This window comes from Panthera uncia (assembly GCF_023721935.1).
Source record: "Panthera uncia isolate 11264 chromosome C1 unlocalized genomic scaffold, Puncia_PCG_1.0 HiC_scaffold_3, whole genome shotgun sequence".
NCBI classification, from domain to species: Eukaryota; Metazoa; Chordata; class Mammalia; order Carnivora; family Felidae; genus Panthera; species Panthera uncia.
This window is the reverse complement of record NW_026057584.1, coordinates 44,822,835-44,846,443: the sequence shown is the minus strand read 5'-3', so window position 1 is coordinate 44,846,443 and position 23,609 is coordinate 44,822,835. Positions and strand designations below refer to the sequence as shown.

The following is a 23,609-nucleotide window of genomic DNA, read 5'->3' as shown; positions in this document are numbered from 1 at the left end:
AAAGTCCAAGAACATGCAAAACCAATCCCTGCTGTTTCTAATGTGTGGAGGACAGGGGTGGTGGAAGAATGACTAGAAGGGTCACATGGGAACTTTCTAGGTTATGGAAATGTTCTACATAATGATTTGGGTGGTGACTGCACAGTTTTGTACAATAATCAAAACCTTTTGAACCTCTGCTTTAAAAACTAAATAAAAATAGAAAAAATCTGTAAACAATAAATTGAGAAATTATTCAGACTCAAAGAATTTATGAGCAAAGGATTGGGTATTCTTTTTTCTGGCCCACTTTTTGGTCCATTCTTAACATTGATAGCTATGTTCATCAGATATGCATTTCTGTCTATATTTCTCCAAATTCAAGCACTAATATTTAAACTAGATTAAATGACCCCAGTGCATTCAGACACACCACACTTAGAAATACCCTTTTCTGACAGAATTATGAAGTGCTTTTTGACATGTTTTTTTAATTAAAAGAAAACGTATGTCTTCAATTACCAGTACTATAAGCTTTCAAAATTGTGGGAGTAATCCAAACTACTTCCTTCAAAGACAACTGAATTAAACATACTCACAGAGGAAGCATAGATTAGGATCATTATTTGTATTTCTTTTAAGAGACCAGAAGAACAGAAGGGGTTACAATCTTGTCATTGTATGCAAGTCTTCTGTTCTAATATATCAAAAACTTGATAAACCAAGGTCATGAAGGACAGCTGAATAGGAATCAAAGTAAACAGTGTACCTTGTGGCCAACAGAGCCTGCCAATATGAGATTAGAACTCTCCATCCTAGCAAGAAAACGTTTTGGAAAGTTCCTTACAACATTTTATGACTCACAGATATTCCCAGAGGTTCCTGCTTCCATCCTGCAGTAGACAGTGTTTGAAGACGTGCAGTTCTCATCAACTGTTGTTCTTAGGCAACTTGGCTGAAAGGTCTGTTTAAAAAACATTTGTTGGAAAGATGATATGTTTGGATGTTTTAATTTTTTTAACCAAAATTCCAGATTTTAAATCTAGTTTAACTCTTAATTCAACATTGACTTAAAGAATAGCCTAAGAAGAATTACTATGTTACATAATATGTATTACGAACTCAGCAATTTTCCCACTTGAAAACTCCCAAACCAGGGGGTACATATTGTTGGCACAGTCCCCCTTGCATATCTTTCCAAACTGCCTCCAGATCCCTGGCTCTGTATTCAATAGTTCTGGCTCTGATCTTAGCCACCCAGTTCAGTACCTCACCTTGGCTTCTGCTTTGACCAACACTGCCAAAACACCTCCCAGCCCACCAGGACTTGATTCCTGGCTATTCTCCACTTTTGTCTAATCCCAGTTCTCTCTTTCCACTCTAAATATTGAATATCATTCCTGGGGTACATTTTCTCCTCATATTCATTCTTCCCCTATTCCACTCTACTTGCAGACAGAACTCCAAGGCCTATTCTCCACTCCTAGACAGTTCCCCTACTCCTTCCTTTTCTACTCCCTAAAGTCCTGAATAATAAACCACCTGGTTCTTAACAGTTCCCATCATCTACATATGATGCTATTTGTTTTCCTGAAAATAACTATAAAGATACAGACATGAGAGAAAATATAATATTATAAAATATTTTGGCATCTTCCCAATAAAAGTTATTTAATAGAAATGTAAATGGAAGAACTGATCTCTTTTGACTCCTTAAATGACTCATTACTACTCTATTCCCTAGCCCAGCGCTCCATCTCTCTTATACTCCTGTCATTTCCCTCACACACGCTTTCTTTGACACATTCCTCTCCCAGATTCCACACCCAACCCCGTCTTGATTCTGTAATGGCTCAGACTCTCCACAGATGCAGTAAACTGGGTCCAGCCCAGACGCATGTTTAGTTTGACTTACACAGCATTTAATTTTTTTTCAGTTAGTTGGCAATATTTAAAAATTGGAAGAATAAGCCTAAAAGTAGAGATTTCCAAAAAAAATGAAAATGGAATATTGAAGAGATATTTGCACTCCCAAGTTCATTGCACCATTATTTACAATAGCCAAGATAAGGAAACAACCTAGGTGTCCATCAACAGATGAGTGGATAAAGATGTGAGATATAGATAGATATAGATGATATAGATATAGAGATAGAAACAAAGATACATCTGCACACACACACACACACACACACACACACACACACCATGGGATATTATTCAGCCATGAGAAAGAAGTAAATCCTGCCATTTGTGACAACACAGATGGACCTTGGGGACATTATGCTAAGTGAAATAAGCCAGACAGAGAAAGACGAATACTGCATCACTTATATGTAAAATCCAGGGGTGGGGGATGCAAATTCATAGAAACAGAGACTAGAAAATTTGTTGCCAGATAAAAAATAGTGATTAAAGTTGATAACACTTGTACAATTGAAATTTGCAAATAGATTTGAACTTAAAAGTTCTCACCAAAAAAAGAAAAAAAGATAAATACATGAAGCAATGGTATGTTAATTAACTAGATGGGGAGGGGATCTTTTCACAACATATATGTATATCAAATCACCCAATGTACACTTTAAATATCTAACAATTGTCCATGCCAATCTTATCCCAATAAAGTTGAAAATTTTTAAAATTAGGTGTTGTTTGTTCAAGTTCAAGGGTCAGAAAACTATAGTTTCAAATTTGTGCTCATACATAAAGTTTTATTACAACATGAGCATTTTTCATTTGTTTATGTCTTATTTATGGCTACTTCTGTGCTACAACAGCAGAGTTGAGTAATGGGACCGAGACCATGTGGCCAATAATATTTCAAATACCAAAGCCAAAAATATTTAGTCTGCCCCTTTACAGAAACCATTTGCAAACCTCTGTTCAAGATGGTTCTCACCACTGGATGCTCCACCCACAGAAATTCTAATATTATTAGTCTGCAGTGGGTGCCGGTGACTGATACCCAGAGATTCTGACGTCATTGTTCTGCAGTAGGTACTGACATTGGTATTTTCAAACTCCCAGGCAATTCTGATTTGCATACAGGTTTGTGAACCCCTTGTTTAGTTAATCTAGATGCCTTCAACAGTCTATTACTCTTGTCTCTTTCTCTGGGAGTACATATTTCCTCTGTTTAAATAGAAAAAGACTATCTTCTATCCACCTTCACAAGTGTTCTGAACAATCCAAAACAGCCCTTTGTATCATCAGAAATACATCTTGTAGATAATAGCTTAGTGCTTTTTAAAATACATAATATTATCCTCAGTTTGAAGGTGGAGAAATTGAAACTCAAAAATGTGAAGAGCCTTTCCTAATTTCTTTTCTTTTAATTATTTTTAGTAATCTCTACACCCAACATGGGGCTCAAACTCACAAAGCTGAGATCAAGAGTCACATACTCCTTGGACTGAATGAGCCAGGTATCCCGTAGTTTAGTGTATTTTAAAAACAGATTTGGGCTACAGCACAGACCTATCAAATAAAAGCCTCCAAGAGGCAATAATTTTTAAAGCTCCCCAGATGATTCTGATAAGTAACTAGACTTGAGAGCAACTACTCAGTTTTGAAGAGGTCATTCGTATAGCTACATTCATTGGAAGCTTAACTAGGGCTAGAATGTCCATAATAGCCTTCATTCTTCAGGGTGTCTCTGTGACGTCTGATCATTCAGATGTCTAACTTGAATATCTTTAAAGCACGGCAGTTAGGATGCAAAAGGTAAAGACAAGAAAGCTGCAAGCCCCTTGGGGCCTGCACTAAGAAATCTCAGAATGTTACTTCTGCCAAACTCTGTTGGCTAAAGCAAGTCAAAAGTCCAGTGCACATTCAAGAAGAGGGGAAAGAGCCTCCCTCTCTTTATGTGAGAAGCAGCATACATGTACAGGAAGATGAGATATTGATGGCATTCATCTTTGGAGACTACCAAAAGAAACTAGTAAGGGAGAAAAGCAAAGCAATGGTAACAGTCAAGCATTAGGATTGTGGTCTGAGTAAAAGAAAAGTATAAACAAGAAAAGAAGTATGAACAATAGAGTATCAGGCAGGAATGTTTCTCAAAGAAATATTTTAACTAAGGGAGCTGTTTTAAATAAGGCATTTAAACTGAGATATTTGAAATGAGGTTGTTGGGCTTTCAAAAAAATTTAACTATATGAAGAAAGTGAACAAGAAGTGAAGCATTCCAAATAGGGGTAAGATTTGAAATACAGAGATATGGAACATGATAAGAACAAAAGCTGCAAGTGCTTTGGTATGGATGGAACAAAGCTATTTGTGGATGGAGTGGCTTTCCAGCAAACAGATGTACAGTGGAGATTATGAAAGAGGTCTAGGTTAGAGACATGGATTTGGGAATCTTCAGATTCCCAGAAATGATGGTAGAAGGTCAGAAAGTGAGACAAAATAGGGTCATGTGGGGGAGAAAATATAATGAGAAGGGCACAAGACCAAGAACAGAGATCTGGAGGTCACTGATATCTGAGATCCTACATAGGAGATGTGAGAACTAGCAATAGGAAACGGAGAAGAACTTAGTAGAGAAATATCTAGGAAGAAAGGGAGAGTTTTCAGGAAGGAGAGTGGTCAACAACGTCAATTGCAACAGAAAGTGGGTCAAGACAAAAGCAAGAAAGTGTTTATTGGATTGGGGGATATGTAGGTCATTGGCGAATTCAAAGACTGTTTCAACAGAAAAGGAGCAGAACCTACATTGTAGGGGGTTTAATAGAAAAGAATTGAGGAGGGGTGCCTGGGTGGCTCAGTTGGTTAAGCGGCCGACTTCGGTTCAGGTCATGATCTCGCGGTCTGTGAGTTCGAGCCCCGCATCGGGCTCTGTGCTGACAGCTCAGAGCCTGGAGCCTGTTTCAGATTCTGTGTCTCCCTCTCTCTGACCCTCCCCTGTTCATGCTCTGTCTCTCCCTGTCTCAAAAATAAATAAAACGTTAAAAAAAAATTAAAAAAAAAAAAAGAAAAGAATTGAGGAAGTAGAGTAAGTTAATGTAGCCCAATTTATGCAAACACTGCTGTGAACAGAAAGAGGGGATGTTGACAGATCTAAAACAGTCAAAATGATACTAATACCCTGACACATGTACATTAGTACATATTAATAAGTGTACATTAATACATATTAATAATAGCACATATTAATTAAGTAGTACATATTCACTGAATGTGAATGAATGAATAAACATGTAGTATAAAGAAGTAATTGACTTTCATAGAAAGCAACAACTTCTTTAATTACCTCTTCCAAATTAAAGTTCTCAGCATGGCACATTAATGTAACTATGATTAGTCCAAAGAAACCCTGGATTATTACATTATTTATGTTCATTGCTTACCAAATGCTAACAAATCCTGGCACTGGATATATGTTAAATCATGAGCAACTAAAGGCAGCTTGAGGCAAAAGAAAGAAAACTAGATTGAGTTCTGCTTTAGGTTTCTAACAACTCACTTGTATGACCTTAAGGAAGCCCCTTCATCTCTCCAAGGCCTTGGTTTGCTTTCTGTAAAATGAAGTATAAATTAGATCACGGATAGAAAACAGGCATCAAGTGATTTTAGTAATTGTAAAACCTAACTAGAACCCCATAGGCAAAAATTTTGAGATGAGAAATTACTATCAATGTTCACATCAGTTTTTGCTTTGATCCTATCAAGAGGTATATACACATTTCACAAAACATATTCCATATCAAGTAGTCAAAATCATCACATACATATCTCATGCTGAAGACTCAAATCAGGGAAGCATTTTTAAATATAAATCAGAAACACAATGCAATGGGATGGTTGGGTGGCTCAGTCAGTTAAGCAACCAGCTCAGGTCATGATCTCACAGTTCGTGAGACCAAGCCCAGTGTTAGTCTCTGCACTAACAGCGTGAAGCCAGCCTGGCATTCTCTCTCTCTCCCTCTCTCTCTGCCCCTTCCCACTTGCACGCTCACTCTCACTCTCAAAATAAATAAATAAACTTTAAAGTCAGGGGCACTGGGTGGCTACAGTCAGTTAATCATCCGACTTCAGCTCAGGTCAGGATTTCACGGTTTATGAGTTGAAACCCCACATCAAGCTCTATGCTGACATCTCAGAGCCTGGAGCCTGCTTCCAATTCTGTATCTCTCTCTCTCTCTCTCTCTCTCTGTCTCTTTCTCTCTCTGCCCTTCCCCTGCTTGTTTCTGTTTTTTGTTTCTCTCTCTCTCTCTCTCTCTCTCTCTCTCTCTCTCTCTCATAAATAAATAAATAAATAAATAGTAAAAAAAAAAAAAGAAACAATGCAATGAATTTGCTACTTGCTTTTTTCCTACTTTTCACATTAAATATAATTTGAAATATATATGACTAGAGAGAGAGAAGAGAGAGAGATTTTACAAGTTAAGAAAATAGAAACCCACACTTAACAGAGGGAATTTATTGGAGGGAATTGGTTCTGCAGGTGTTAAGATGGCTGCATATGCAAAAATAGGACACTCAATAAACAGCCACAATGCCTGAGGTTAAAGTACCAAAGGGAAAAGATGGAGAAAACCAGAACCTAGAAGCTACAAGATCAAGGTCCCAGAGTGGATGCTTTAAAAAAGGGACTTGGGCTGGCTGCTGCTGGAACTTCTAAGGGAACACAATAAGACTTGTTCTGGAAGTGCCAAAAGCATCTGGAGGCTGGAGTCACTTCCATAGCTGGGGCCACCAGCAGGATCTTAGGAGAACTGCCATTTTGGAATTGAGGCCAAGAAGAATGGTAGAAATTTTAAAACCGTAAAAGTCTATACCCTCTCTCATTATATAGAAAGCCCAATCCCCAGTACCTTCCAGACCCACTCTAAAACCTCCAAGAATCTGGCAAGAAAATCTGAGGAATGAAATTTGCAGGGTCCTAGTACCACAGAATAGAGTCAAAAAGGAGGACCTGAAACTGAGAAGACAATAGGTAGACAACTGGCACAAATTATTTACTCAGAAAAGTGAAAGTTGACTGCATCATAGTTAATAGCAAAAAAATTAATGTTGAAGAAAGTACCTTAGAAAATGTAAGAATTACGGAAATTTATACATGAACTCAGGAAATCTATACATGAATAAATAAACATGTCCTAGCAGAAAAAAAAGAAAGCTGTTCCATGCTTAGGAAATGACACACAGAAAGACAATTTGAGCCTCGAGGAAAAGATCCCTATTTTAAAAAGGCAGATGACATTAGAATGAGAATCATAATCATAATATTAAAAGTTCTATGTAGTTAAATTGGGCCCCAGGGGTAAGAAATTGGCCCTCACATTAGTGCTACAGACCATCGTGAAATGTCCCACAAGACAATGCTGCCTAACACCTAGGATGCTGGGGCTCATAGGCTCAGAGCAAACACTGCTCAAGAAGTGCCCTAAAGTTAAGATGGACCAACAGTGACATCTGCTGCCATGGGCTTATTTTTAAAAGGGCCAATTTCAACATTTTAAAATTAAGTCTCCTGCCAAACCATTGGACTTCTGCTGCGATGAGTCAGCACTTCTGGAACTCCTGTTTGTCCTCTGTGCTATTAGAAGATTTTCTAAGTGAATGCAGAACATGGGAAAATGAGAGAATATTTGAAAATGTAACTAAAACAAACAAAAAACAGTGGGGGTGGAGGCATAAGTGATGAGAAAAGAGACTTTGCGTTGTCTTTTCTCATCCTGTTTTTCCTTTGGCTAAGAAGTCCAAATTAATTTTGTAATTGTTAGCAAGCATGAGCATGTTCTCAGTAAAAAGGATTAATTTAACTGCTGCCAGCTTCAGAGGATTCAAACCCAAAATTTCAGCATAATATAACAGACCAGAAAAAAAAAAAGTCAAATGATCAAAGAAGATGTGGAAAATGTTTAGAGTTAGTCTTCCTTAGGAAACTTCTTCTATTTATCTAATTGTTTACCTTGATTATACCTCCTTCTACATCTGCTGGCCCTCGGGCTTCTTTTCTGAAAGCCAATAGAACAGAAGGTTTGAATCAAACACCATGGCTTTTAAAAAAATACGTATAATCACCAGTGTAACATGGTCAGTAGGGTTCATTTATATAAACCAGTAGATACCAATTCAAAAAAAATCATGGGTTAATTTATTTGCTTGAGAAAAAATGGGAAGTGATAATGAGTCTCGGCTCTGGTTATTATGAAAGAAGGTGCATAAGTCTGACCAATATTGCAATGAAAGAGATCTGAATTAACAGTTCTGACTTTAGTACAGGTTCTGACCACTCACTAAATGCATACCGCCTTGAGGAAATCATGTAACTTCTCCAGGCCTCAGGTTTCTCTCCTACAATATGAAAGGATTGGACTCTATGAGGGATGAAAAAACAGTTTCAACTCATTTTTCTTCTTTGGTTACCTGGCATTGGCTACTTATAAGTAATCCTAGAGCTGCACGCAGAAACAATGGAAAAGTTACTGACCCATTAGCAGGGCCACATGGAGTGGCAGCATGCATGTCACATATATACCAAGCTCAGAAAGATTATTTCTCCCAGGATTTTTTGCAGCTTTAAATTCTATTAGCTGTCATTTTTAGTGCCTACTATGTATCAGCTACACAAGACACTCAACAGAATCATTTACAACCTTCATCATATTTTAAAGACAAGGAAGGAAACTTGGAAATATTACATAATTTTCTCAAAGCTACACAACATAGCTTGACTCTATTATTAACATATATCCCAACATTCTCTATTGTAAGTAAAATCTTGACTTTCATATTTTGAATCACATCCCTTAGTCCTGTTGAAACAGAAAAGGTATATAATAACATCATTGTGTCTTGCCTGATGATACCTTAATGCACCTATATTCCTACAAAAGAAAGAACAAAGGTTTGACATCAAATTGGGCTAGCCCACATAAAATGAAAGGTTAAGGCAGGAGCTTTGAGAAGAATGGGCCCAAGAAAATGCTTTCTTCAGCAGCCTAGGAAGGATTGTTTTTGAAAATTAAAAGTGACAGGGGCGCCTGGGTGGCTCAGTCGTTTAAGCGTCCAACTTCGGCTCAGGTCATGATCTCACAGTTCGTGGGTTCGAGCTCCATGTCAGGCTCTGTACTGACAGCTCAGAGCCTGGAGTCTGCTTCTGAATCTGTGTCTCCCTGTCTCTCTGCCCCTCCCCTGCTTGTGCTCTCTCTCTCTCAAAAATAAAATAAAAACATTAAAAAAAAATTTTTAAGTTACAAAGGAAGAATCAATAACTAAACCTCATGTTCAACTTTCAAGCAAATAGAATTCTAAGCAAAATCAGAGGGATACAGAATCCAGAATTGAAAAGAACTGTAAAAACAACACAACTGTGCTGCATCACGGGTCTACATAGACAACTTAATCGGTCTGGTACTCAGGGATGTACTAGCTGCATGTCAGTGCTTGATAGACACACTTTGATGATGCAGTTTACAAATAATTCAGAAAATAGATTCCTGATAAGAGATACTTTTTGAAGCTTCTTTAATTTGATGCAGTATTTCAGACATTTCTTAGGCTATAATGTCCCGGTGTAGGAGAAAGCAAGACACTATAATTTTCAGTTAGAACAAACTCTTCCCATCAAATAACAGAATCTTCAGAAGTCTTTGAAAGTGGCACCAAAAAATTGGTCTATCTTGACTAATTACAGAATTACATACTGATGCTTTCAGAATATATACTCAGAAACTCACAGCTGCCTTTGGAAAATCACCCAACAATATGGATTAGTAAAAAAAAAGTTTTTAAGAAACCCAAATGCAAGAATGTACCCACTGGAGAAAAATGATTAGCAGCTAGATTGGATTTTATATCAAAGTACCTCATGGTCTCTGATTAGCTGACTGATACATTCATGTTATAAACATTTATTCTTTACTTATTATGAATTTGGCACTCTGACAGTCACCAAGAGTAGTTTACAAAATAAAATACTCCTAACTTTGAGGAGTAGACACCTAGTTGGAGACAGATAAATAAATAAATTAAAATGCAAAGTGACAAGTAAATCAACTGGTTTATGTCTGAAATACACACATATTACATGAAAGTGAAGTAATTAATTTTCCTTCATGAGATCAGAGATGGATCAGAAAGTGATCAGACAGGGGCGCCTGGGTGGCTTGGTCGGTTAAGCGTCCGACTTCGGCTTGGGTCATGATCTCACGGTTCGTGAGTTCCAGCCCTGCGTCGGGCTCTGTGCTGACAGCTCAGAGCCTGGAGCCTGTTTCAGATTCTGTGTCTCCCTCTCTCTCTGCTCCTCCCCGTTCATGCTCTGTCTCTCTGTCTCAAAAATAAATAAACGTTAAAAAAAAATTTTTTTTTTAAAAAGAAAGTGATCAGACAGATAACAGGGCTGAACTGAAAATCAATACATTTCTTAGAACACAAGTAACTTGCATGTTATTTGCATGACATTACGATAGTAAAAATATGTTAAAACCAAAGCCAGATTCTTATACTGGCCTCGTTCATATATAAGATAGCTCTGAAAAAAGTACAATCCATAACCACATGGGGAAAATGCTACTGGTATAATTATATAAAGAAAAGTGTTGCATTATTTTCCATCCCTGCTATTATGAGGTAATAAACAGCATTCCAAAGTGTGAGCACCCATCATGGCATCATGCACTTAGAAAATTAACACAAGAAAAGTCCTACAAAGAGTGTTATTTCACATGTGCTCTGTGACTAATTCTGTTTGTGGAATGAACTGAGCCGTGGTCATAGGTCACATTCAGCCAGCCAAGAGAATGTTTCCAGAGTGTAATTGTTCTGGGCATCAAGGCACTTTACAGCATGTTCCCATTGCTTTTTGATAGTTTGTGGCCAGGAGACTGCTGAGAAAATATTATTCACCCAAATTAGACTGGACTAGTCAACCGCCTGGTTATTACATCTCCATGTCAGCACAAGCCAGGTCGGCAACCAAACTTACCAGATGTTTCTAATTTCTCTACCTTCTGAACTACATGTTGGGTTTTTGTTTTTTTTTTCTGACTTTGAAGTATTTCAAACAAAGGACTTTCTGTAATGTCTCAGGAAACTTACAAGATTAAAATCCTGGTTAATATCAGAATAAGAGTCCTGCCCTCCTGCCACTGCCACATTGATGAGTCTTCCTCCCTGCTACACACTACTTGTGAGAATCTCTCAACAGAGTTTTTGGCTCTGGGAGTCTCATTCACTGATTTCCATCTGGCTAACAAACAGAAAAACCACTGAATTCTACATATGCTCTGTTGCTGTCTTACCTAACACAAAGGCTACTTCATATTAAGGCCCACTGTTAATAAAAATGATCAAGGCACATATTTTTCAAACGAGCAATTGCATTTCTAGAAAATTACCCAACGATTTTCATACATGTTCACAAGGAAGCATACATAAGGATACCCACTGCAGCATGGTTTTTAAGACTGGGAACTTGGAAATCACCTAAGCATCTATCAGTGGGGGATAGAATATTTTATGCTATATTCACACAAGAAATAATATTTAGCACTTAAAATAACTAGGAATGTCTTCATAAACAATAATAAATCCCCATAATAATTGTTAGGTGAAAAGATAATATGAATAACTAGGACCATTGTATGTTTGTTATGTATATATATATACACATATTATATATAATATATATGTATATATAATGTATACATATATATATTAGCACAATATATACTATGTAACTTTACACCTTTTTATAACTTTTTGTATACTTTTCTGTTTTTAAAGTTATTTTAATTTCAGTTAGTTAACATAGAGTGTTCTATTAGTTTCAGGTGTACAATAGAGTGATTCAACATTTCAACACATTACTTACTCAGTGTTCATCATGATAAATGTACTCTTTAATCCCCATCACCTATTTCACCCATCCCCCCCACCCACCTCCCCTCTGGCAACCATCAGTTTCTTCTCTATAGTTAACAGTCTGTTTCTTGGTTTATCTCTCTCTCTTTTTTTCCCCTTTGCTCCTTTGTTTTATTTCTTAAATTCCACATATAAGCGATCATATGGTATTTGTCTTTCTCTGGCTGACATATTTCACTTAGCATTCTCTATCTCCATCCATGTTATTGTAAATAGCAAGATTTCATTCTTTTTTATAGATGAATAATATTCCATTGTATATATGTACCACATCTTTTTCCATCAATAAGTGGACACTTGAGCTGCTTCCATAGTTTAGTTATTGTAATTAATGTTGCTATAAACTAAGAGTGCATGTATCTTTGGATTAATGTTTTTGTATTCTTTAGGTAAGTACCCAGGAGTGTGGTTGCTGAATTGTAGGGTAGTTCTACTTTTAACTTTTTGAGGAACCTCCCAACTGTTTTCCACAGTGGCTGTACCAGTTTGCATTCCCACCAACAGTGCAAGAGGACTCCTTTATCTCCACAGCCTTGCCTGCACCTGTTGTTTCTTGTGTTGTTAATCTTAGCCATCTGACAAGTGTGAGGTGATACCTCACTGTGGTTGTGACTTGCATTTCCCTGGTAATAAGTGATAGTGATATGTCTGTTGGCCATCTATATGTCTTCTTTGGAAAAATGTCTATTCATGTCTTCTGCCAATTTTTTAATTGGATCATTTGTTTTTCAGGTGGTGAGTTTCATAAGTTGTTTATGTATTTTGAATACTAACCCTTTATCAGATATGTCATTTACAAATATCTTCTCCCATTCCATAGGTTGCCTTTTAATTTTGGTGATTATTCCCTTTGCTGGGCAGAAGCTTTTTATTTTGATGTAGTCTCAATAGTTCATTTTTGCTTTGTTTTCTTTGCCTCAGAAGACATATCTAGAAAAATGTTGCTGTGGTTGATGACAGAGACGTTACTGCCTGTGTTCTCTTCTAGGATATTTTAGTTTCAGGTCTCACATTTAGGTCTTTCATCCATTTTGAATTTATTCTTCTGTAAGAAAGTGGTCCAGTTTCAGGTTTTTGCATGTTGCTGTCCAGTTTTCCCAACACCATTTGTTGAAGAAACTATCTTTTTCCCATTGGATATTCTTTGCTTCTTTGTCAAAGATTAACTGACCATATAGTTGTGGGTCCATTTCTAGGTTTTATACTCTGTTCTATTGATCTTTGTGTCTGTTTTTGTGCTGGTATCATACTGTTTTGCTCACTACACCTTTGTAATATGACTTGAAGTCTGGAATTGTGATGCCTCCGGCTTTGCTTTTCTTTTTCAGGATTGCTTTGGCTATGTAAAGCCTTGTGTGGTTCCATGCAAATTTTAGGATGGTTTGTTCTAGTTCGGTGAAAACTGCTGTTGGTATTTTGATGGATATTACATTATATGTGTAAATTACTTTAGGTAGTATAGACATTTTAACAATATTTGTTCTTCCAATCCATGAGTATAGAATGTCTTTCTTCAATTTCTTTGTGTCATCTTCAATTTCCTTCATCATTGTTTTATAATTTTCAGCGTACAGGTATTTTACCTCTTTGGTTAGGTTTATTCCTAGGTATCTTATTGTTTTTGCTGCAATTATAATTCCTGGGTTTTTTTTTCAAAAAAAGGGAATGATTTTCCTAATTTCTCTTTCTGCTGCTTCATTATTGGTGTATAGAAATGCAACAGATCTCTGTAACTTGATTTTGTAACCTGAAACTTTACTGAATTCATTTACCAGTTCTAGCAGTTTTTTGGTGGAGTCATTCAGGTTTTCTATATACAGTATAATGTCACCTACAAATAGTTAAAGTTTTATTTCTTCTTTACTGATTAGGATGCTTTTTATTTCTTTTTGTTGTCTGATTGCTGGGCTAGGACTTCCAGTACTACCTTGAACAAATGAGAGTGGACATCCTTGTCTTGTTCCTGACCTTCGGTGAAAAACTGAGAGTTGATAATTAAGGATGATGTTAGTTTTTCATATATGGCCTTTATTATGTTGAGGTATGTTCCCACTAAACCTACTTTGTTGAGGGTTTGTGTCATAAATGGATGTTCTTTGTCAAATGCTTATTCTGTGTCTATTGAAGTGATCATATAGTTTTTATTCTTTCTCTTATTGATGTGATATATCATGTTGATTGATTTGTGAATATTGAATCACATTTATACCCTGGGAATAAATTCCACTTGATCATGGTGAATGATTTTTTTTTTTGATGTGTTGGATTCATTTTGTTGTTTTGTTTTTTGTTTTTGTTTTGTTTTGAGGATTTTTGCATCTATGTTCATCAGAGATATTGGTCTGTAGTTCTTTTTTTGTGTGTGGTATATTTATCTGATTTTGGTATCATGGTAATGCTGGCCTCAGAGAATGAATTTGGAAATATTCTTTCCTTTTCTATTTTTTGGAATAGTTGAAGAATGGGCATTAATTTTTCTTTATATGTTTGATAGAATTTCCTGTGAATCTGTCTGGTCATGGACTTTTGTTGGGAGTTGTTGATTACTGATTCATTTTCTTTACTGGTTATCAGTCTGTTCGAATTTTCTATTCCTCCTTGTTTCCATTTTGGTAGTTTATATGTTTCTAGGAATTTATCCATTCCTTCTAGATTGTCCAATTTGTTGGCATATAGTTTTTCATAATATTATCTTATTTGTATTTGTGTGATATTGGTTGTTATTTCTCCTCTCTACTTGTGATTTTATTTATTTGAGTCATTTCTCCTTTTTTTCTTGATAAATCTAACTAGAGGTTTATCAATTTTGTTGATTTTTTCAAGGAACCAGATCCTGGTCTCATTGATCTGTTCTATTGGGGTTTTTTGGTGTCTGTATCATTTATTTCTGCTCTAATCTTTATTATTTCCTTCCTTCTGCTGATTTTAGGTTTTGTATGCTGTTCTTTTTCTAGTTCCTTTAAGTCTAAGGCTAGGTTATTTGAGGGTTTCTTTTTTTTTTTCTTCTTGAGATAGACCTGTATTGCTATAAACTTCCCTCTTACAATTGCTTTTGCTGCATCCCAAAGATTTTGGATTGTTGTGTTTTCATTTTCATTTGTCTCCATGTGTTTTTTTTTTAATTTCTTATTTGATTTCTTGGTTGACCCATTCATTGTTCGGTAGCATGTTATTTACTCTCCATATATCTGTGCTCTTTCTAGATTGCTTCTTGTGGCTGATTTGCAGTTTTATTGTACTATGGTGAGAAAAGATGCATAGCATAACTTTGTTTTTTGGGTTTTTTTTCCCAAGACTTTATTTAAATTCCAGTTAGTCAACATACAATTTAATATTAGTTTCAGGTGTAGACTTTAGTTATTCCTCACTTATATACAACACCCAGTTCTCATTACAACAAGTGCCCTTCTTTTTTTTTAATATGAAATTTATTGTCAAATTGGTTTCCATACAACACCCAGTGCTCATCCCTCCTCAATACCTCCTCAATACCTCCCCTCCCTCTCACCCCCATCAACCCTCAGTTTGTTCTCAGTTTTTAACAGTCTCTTATGCTTTGGCTCCCTCCCCCTCTAACCTTTTTTTTTCCTTCCCCTCCCCCATGGTCTTCTGTTAAGTTTCTCAGGATCCACAGAAGAGTGAAAACATTGGTATCTTTCTCTGCATGACTTATTTCACTTAGCATAACACTCTGCAGTTCCATCCACGTTGCTACAAAAGGCCATATTTCATTTTTTCTCATTGCCAAGTAGTATTCCATTGTGTATATAAACCACAATTTCTTTATCCATTCATCAGTTGATGGACATTTAAGCTCTTTCCATAATATGGCTATTGTTGAAAATGCTACTATAAACATTGGGGTCCAAGTATCCCTATGCACCAGCACTCCTGTATCCCTTGGGTAAATTCCTAGCAGTGCCATTGCTGGGTCATAGGGTAGATCTATTTTTAATTTTTTGAGGAACCTCCACACTGTTTTCCAGAGCGGCTGCACCAATTTGCATTCCCACCAACAGTGCAAGAGAGTTCCCGTTTCTCCACATCCTCTCCAACATCTATAGTCTCCTGATTTGTTCATTTTAGCCACTCTGACTGGCATGAGGTGATATCAGAGTGTGGTTTTGATTTGTATTTCCCTGATGAGGAGCGACGTTGAGCATCTTTTCATGTGTCTGTTGGCCATGTGGATGTCTTCTTCAGAGAAGTGTCTATTCATGTCTTCTGCCCATTTCTTCACTGGATTATTTGTCCTTCTTAACACCAATCACTTATTTAACTCATCCCCCTGCCCACCTCCCCATCAGTAAGTACGGTATGACTCTGATCTTTTTTAATTTGTTGAGATTTATTTTGTGGCCTTATATGTGATCTACTCCAGAGAATGTCCCATGTGCACTTGAAAAGAATGTGGATTCTGCTTTTTTAGGATGGAACATTCTGAATATATCTGCTAAGTCCCTCTGCTGTAGTGTGTCATTCAAAGCCACTGTTTCCTGGGCGCCCGGGTGGCTCAGTCAGTTAAGCATCTGACTTTGGCTCAGGTCATAATCTCATGGCTCATGAGTTCAACTCCCACATCAGGTAAGCTCAAGCCCCACTTCAGGTAAGCTCAAGCCCCGCTTCGGATAAACACAATCCCTACTTCAGGCGAGGCCCACTTCTCTCTCTCTCTCTCTCTCTCTCTCTCTCTCTCTCTCTCTGCCCTTCGCTCACTTGTGCCCTCCCTCTCTCAAAAAATCCAGTTTCCTTGTTGATTTTCTGTTTGGATGATCTATCCATTGATGCAAGTGGGGATTAAAGTCCCCTACTATTATTGCCAATTAGTTTCTTTATGTTTGTTATTAACTGTTTTATGTATTTGGGTGCTCCCATGTTGGGCATATTTACAATTGTTGTGTCTTCTTGTTGGATTGTCCCTTTAATGATTATATAGAGTTCTTCTTTGTCTCCTGTTACAGTCTTTGTTTTAAAGTTTATTTTGGGGGTGCCTGGGTGGCTCAGTCAGTTGAGCGTCCGACTTCAGCTCAGGTCATGATCTCACAGCTCGTGAGTTCAAGCCCCACGTTGGACTCTGTGCTGGCGGCTCAGAGCCTGGAGCCTGCTTCAGATTCTGCTTCAGATCCCTCTCTCTCTGCCTCTAACCCACTCGCATTCTGTCTCTGTCTCTCTCAAAAATAAACATTAAAAAATTTTAAAAATAAATAAATAAAGTTTATTTTGTCTGATGTAAATATTGCTACTCCAGCTTTCTTTTGACATTCATTTGCATGATAAATGTTTCTTTATCCCTTTACTTTCAAGCTGCAGGTGTCTTTAAGTCTAAAATGAGTCTCTTATAGGTAGTATATTAATAGGTATTGCTTTTTTTTTTTATCCACTCTGTCACCCTATATCTTTTGATTGGAGCATTTAGTCCATTTACACTAAAGTAATTGTTGATGGATATGTATTTATTGCCATTTTAATATTTGTTTTATAGTTGTTTCCGAAGATTTCCTATGACCCATTCTTGTCTTCCTTTCATGGTTTGCTGGTTCCCTTTAGTGATACATATGAATTTCTTTCCCTTTATTCTTTGCATATTTATTAGTGGCTTTTGATTTGTGGTTACCATTTGGTTTGTATATAACATCTTCTCCATATAGTAATCTATATTATATTGATTGTTGTTTAAGCTTGAACTTTATTCCCTTCCTCCCCACATTTTAGGTAAATGGTATTATACTTTCCAGCCTTTTATTTTGTGAGTTCCTTGACTTATTTTTTACAGAAATATTTATTTTATTGTTTTTGTGTTTCTTACCTTCATATTGTCACTTTTCGTCTCTCCTTTCCAAAGAGTTCCCTCTAATATTTCTTGTAGATCTTGTTTATTGGTCATGAACTCCTTAGTTTTTGTTTGTCTTGGAAACTCTTTATCTCTCCTTCCATTCTGAATGATAGACTTGCTGGATAGAATATTCTTGGCTACAGATTTTTTGTATTCAGCACTTTGAATATATCATGTCACTTCTTTCTAGCTTAGAAAGTTTCTGCTGAAAAACCAATAATAGCCTTATGGGGTTTCCTTTGTATGTTACTGTCTTCTTTGGTCTTGCTGCTTTAAATTTTTTTTAATTTATCATTATATTTTGCCAATTTAATTACAATATGTCTTGGTGTGGATCTGCTTTTGTTGAATTGTTGGGTGTTCTCTGTGCCTTCTGGATCTGGATATCTGTCTCCTTCCCCAGATTAGGAAAGTTTTCAGCTATTATTTCTTCAACTAAATTTTCTATCTCCCTTTCTCTCTCTTCCTCTTCTGGGACTCCAATAATATGAATGTTATTATGTGTGATGGAATCACTGAATTCCTGAAGTCTATTCTCATTTTGCATAATTCTTTTTTTCTCTCTTTTGTTCAGCTTATTTACCTTCCATTATTCTGTCTTCTAGGTCATTAATTTGTTCCTCTGCTTTCAGCCTGCTGTTCATTCCACCAAGCATGCTTCTTATTTCATATATCAAACTCTTTAGTTCTGCTATGTTCTTATGACTGTGTTAAGGGTCTCACTGATGCCTTCCACTCTTCTCTGAAATCTAGTGAGTATCTCTATGATCATTACTTTAAATTCTCTATCAGGAAAGTTAATTACAGGTTTCTGTCCTGTTTATACATTTGGGGCAAATTTACCTATTTTCTCATTTTTCTAAGTCTCTGTGCCTGCTTTTGTGTGTTAGGAAAGTCAACTACATCTCCTGTTCTTGAGGGTAATGGCCTTATGAACAACAGGTCCTGTAATGCCCTGCCATTTAGTGTCCCCTACTCCCCAGGGTCTAGCGCTTCTGGGAATGTCTCCAATGTGTGCTCCATGTGCTCTGTTGTTGTATCCTGGCAATTTTATCCTTTAGGCTCTACAGAGGCTCTCCTTGCCTGTGTTGGAGGCAGTGTTTGGTCCCTGGCCTTAATATGGGAAGATTTAACTATGTGTGCTCTGCTTATTAAATGAGACTTATTTCCACTGCCCCTAGAACCAAGGCCCTTAAAACTCCTGGGTCAAGAGATGTGGTGTGGGCAGGGGTTTAGGCTGGTCTTCTGGGGAAAGGCTCTGCCATGCTGGAATGGAGGCAAGCATGGCTGGGAAAGGCAACTCCAATGGAGCAGAGAGAGGCAGGGCTTCATGTAAGCAATTCTGGGTAGCCAGAATTGGCACTTTGCCAGTTCCCACAGATGGCTCTGTGTTTATGCTGAGGAGTGGAGGAGGAAAATGGTCCCCGCAAGTTCCTTTGCCATTGGAGGGGTCTCTCCATGAATGCTGTCTCTCTGGGACATGCTCTGGGATGAACAAATAACTTCCTTACTCTGTGCCCCAGGTGTTCTTCAGATAGCTGTTTCCATGCCAGTCTTGCTGACCTTTAGAACTACAGTCTTTAGGCCCCACTTGTTGCAAATACCCACAAAATTTGGCCCCTCTCACTTTCCAACCCAACTTCTTTGGGGATTCATTTTCCCCATGCACTACTCTGTTTGTTAGTCTGTTTCTTGTTCTTCTCCACGACCATGGCTTCCTCCCCACTGCACTGGTCATGATCCATTTCTCTCCCAAATCACATCTCCACATTTCCTACCTTCTTTAATGTGGCTTATTCTCTACTTTTAGTTGTGGAGTTTGTTCTGTCAGTCTTCAGGTTGATTTCTGAGGTATTTAGGATGATTTGGTAGTTATCTAGTTGTATTTGAGGAACAAGGCAAGCCTAGGGTCCTCCTACTCCACCACCATCTTCCCTGTACTATGTAACTTTTTATAGCTTTTAAATTTTAATTTATTGCCATGTGCAAGTATTGCTTACTCAAATATTAAATACATTTGGTGAAAATAAAGTAAAATCAAAATAAAAACTGAGGCCTTGAGGAAACTAAACATAAGAATTAATGGAAAAGGTACATGGTGGAAAGAGGGAGGAAAGAAGGTGAAAAAAATTGTGAGAACTCTATCTTCCAAAAACATGGAAGGATCTCTTAGATTGGCCTATCTCAGTTCTGATTCTTTGCAACCACTCATGAGTGGCATTTGACACTTGACTGTGGACTCTCCTCTTCTGTGAACTGCTTTGCCCTGACTCCTCACATAGTTTTCAGTGACTCCTCCTAGGCAGTTCATCTCCCTTCTCCCTGAGATTCTCCTTCAAGGCTTTGGCTGTGGACATTTAACACAGCTTAGTGACTAGTCCTCAATACTCAATACTTCAGATACTCCCTTGATGACATATTTCACTCACATTTTGTTCTTGGATGATTCACACAATTATACCTCCAACATTTGTCTCCCTGAGGTCATTTGTCTCTTGTCTTCCCTTTCTCTTTTTCATCTCATTGCCTTCCCATGTGTACTCATTCTGATTGCCTACAATTTCCACCAGTTGTAATTTATTTTTTTAATGTTTACTTATTTATTTTTGAGAGAGAGTGAGCACAAGCAGGGGAGGGTCAGAGAGAGAGGGAAACACAAAATCTTAAGCAGGCTCCAGGCTCCAAGCTGTCAGCACAGAGCCCATGGGGAGCTCGAACCCACAAACCATGAAATCATGAGATCATGACCTGAGCCAAGCCAGACACTTAACTGACTGAGCCACCCAGGCACTCTTCCACCAGTTGTAATTTAAACACTGAATGATATCTTCCCCAATCTCTCCTGCTTCCCTGATATATATAGATATAGATATAGATATAGATATAGATATAGATATAGATATATAGATATATAGATATAGATATATATGCATATATATACGTACACACACACACTGCTTTCAAAACTAAATGTCATATTCCTCAAAGTTAAGAAGATTTTTACAGTATTCTTAGTATCCATCCCTCCTTTCATCCTTCCTCCAGCCAACAATAGTGTTCTATACCAGATTCTCACCCAATAAATTCTTATTGAATATTATATATTTATGAATAAACTATTCATTCCCTCCTTATATAACCACAAGATTAAATATATAATTCAGTATACATAATAGAATATAAAATTTTTATTTGTGAGTTATTGGTTTATTTATTTATAATCTAAATTGTTCCACAATGAATTTGAGACAGACAGAATCATTTGTTTACATGTGTCCTCTTACTAGACCAAGCTTTTTAAGGCTAGGGCCTATGTGTTATTCTTTTCATATTGCTAGCGACTGACTCCCACTAGGAGCTTATAATAATTCTTTATTGAAAGAGTGAATATAAAAAACAAAAAGAAGATACATGTTCACAAGTATTTTCCAAAAAACCTATTTTAACATTTAGTAAATTAATCCTAAGAAATGGTTTGTGTTCATATGAGATAAAATGGATCTATCACTATTGTAGCATGGATGAATGAAGCCTACAAATTCAGATATGCTGTAAATGCAAATGTATCTCCCACTAACCCACTGTTGGTATTATGAATCTGTAAGGTAGGTTGGAAAGTACAACTTGAGTCTTTTTTAAGATTCTTCCTATTCTCCAGGGTTGCATTGAGGTTTAAAAATAGGAACGGATCTTGTAGTGTTAAGGACCAGGGGAGATGAGAAAGTAATATGGCCCTCAATCACTTCTCATGTAGAGATTACCACTGAGAAGTCCATCATGTAAAAGCATTATGGTCTTTCAGGTGCAGTTTCATTACCCTTCTTGAAGCATACGAATATGTCCACAAAGTTTTCCATTCCCCATCTGCTAAAAGTCTCATGGAGTATTGCCTGATAGCATCTTTTCAAACTCCACTCCCTCAAGGTCATTGACAGGAAGGAGAATGGAACCCTCAGATCTCTAAAATACCATAAACTTTCTAGGCTTTCTCTTCCCTGCCCAACCTATTTCTTTCTAGTGTCAAGCAACTGTCCCTTCAAATATCCAGCCAAGACACTTTCCTTTACATTTATGTCTACTTTATTTTACCAATTGCACAAATCCTTCCTCTATTATGAGGTTTAAATTTCTAAAACAAAAACCAAGTTTTATACTTCCACCTAGCCACATCCTCCACCACTTCCCCTGAGATAATGAGCCCAGAAACAAATACTTACTTGAATACGGGAAGGAAAAGAGAAAAATATAACATGAAGCTTAAAAACTAGGTTGCCCTATCAGTATATTATCCCATTTTGTTTTTCTCAGATCTTCCTATCATTTGTCATTATCATTACACTCATATATAACTCCTTTCAGAGCACTTATCATCTCAAATTTGGGTCACAACAGCCTCAAGTCTTGAATTCACCTAGGCTTCCATCATCCCTTCCCTCTGCAAAAGCATTTAGTATGCCTCTGCATAATCTTCTGTTATCTGCTGCAGGAAGCATAACTTCTATGAATTTGAAATTTTTGCATTTAAGTTATTTCAACCTAACTTATTTCCACCTAAATCCAAGAACTCAATCTCTTTTCCAAAAAAAACAAAAACAAAAAAACAACAACAAAAAACAATCCTGCTATTGCTTCCCTTATGCTTACATACTCACTTCATGTTTATTTAGCTCACATTGTTTATCTCATCTTAAATGCTCTTAACCATTTTCTCATCTTATATAAACTTTATCCAACTTTTAGAACCAACTCTGGATTCATTACCACAGCCCAGTCTTTCTGTACTTCTCTTATGCACAGTAGTTTCATCATAGAATGTACATTGCCCAATTTGACATTTAGTTATGTATTTTTTAATTTATTTATTTAAATTCAAGTTAGCTAACATACAGTGTAGTATTGGTTTCAGAGGTAGACCCAGTGATTTATCACATATAATACCCAGTGTTCATCCCAACAAGTGCCCTCCTTAATGCCCATCACCCATTTAGCCCATCTTCCTACCCACCTCCACTTCAGCAACCCTCAGTTTGTTCTCTGTATTTAAGAGTCTCTTATGGTTTGTCTCCCTCTCTGTTTTTATTTTTTTTCCTTCTCTTCCCCTATGTTCATCTGTTGTGTTTCTGAAATTTCACATATGAATGAAATCACATAGTATTTTTCTTTCTCTGCCTGACTTACTTTGCTTGGCATAATACACTCTAGTTCCATCCACATTGCTGCAAATGGCAAGATTTCACTCTTTTTGATCACCAAATAGTATTCCATTATATATATCATTATACACACACACACACACACACACACACACACACACACACATATATACACACACACAAATATACACTTCTTTATCCATTCATCGGTCAATGGACATTGGGCATTTGGGGTCTTTTCATAATTTGGCTATTTTTGATGCTGCTGCTATAAACAATGGGGTGCATGTGCTCCTTTGAATTAGCATTTTTGTACCCTTTGGATAATACCTATCAGTGCAATTGCTGGGTTGTAGGGTAGTTCTATTTTTAACTTTTTGAGGAACCTCTGTACCATTTTCCAGAGTAGCTGCACCAGTTTGCATTCCCACCAATAGTGCAAAAGTGTTCCCCTTTCTCCGCATAGTCACATCTGTTGTTTCCTGGATTGTTAATTTTAACCATTCTAACAGGTATGAGGTGATATCTCATGGTGGCTTTGACTGTATTTCTCTGATGTTGAGTGATGTTTAGCATTTTTTCATGTCTGATAGCTATCTGGACGTCTTCTTTGGAAAAGTGTTTATTGATGTCTTCTGCCCATTTCTTCACTGGGTTATTTGTTTTTTGGGTGTTGAGTTTGATAATTTCTTTATAGATTTAAGATATTAAGCCTTTATCCAATATGGCATTTGCAAATATCTTCTCCTATTCCATCAGTTGCCTTTTAG

General features: G+C 37.0%; 1 long non-coding RNA gene across 2 annotated transcripts in view; it reads right to left on the bottom strand.

Annotated features, from left to right (window-relative positions):
• Nucleotides 1-324: 324 nt before the first annotated feature.
• Nucleotides 325-23,609, bottom strand: part of LOC125911479 (uncharacterized) — a 97,382-nt gene continuing 74,097 nt past the window's right edge. The window contains exons 4-6 of one of the 2 annotated variants that reach the window (XR_007454331.1): nucleotides 7,898-7,943; nucleotides 5,447-5,498; nucleotides 325-943 (exon numbers count right to left, since the gene is read on the bottom strand). This is a non-coding gene — a long non-coding RNA (uncharacterized LOC125911479). The remainder of the gene's footprint in view (nucleotides 944-5,446; nucleotides 5,499-7,897; nucleotides 7,944-23,609) is intronic. The other variant, XR_007454333.1, reaches the window with a different exon arrangement.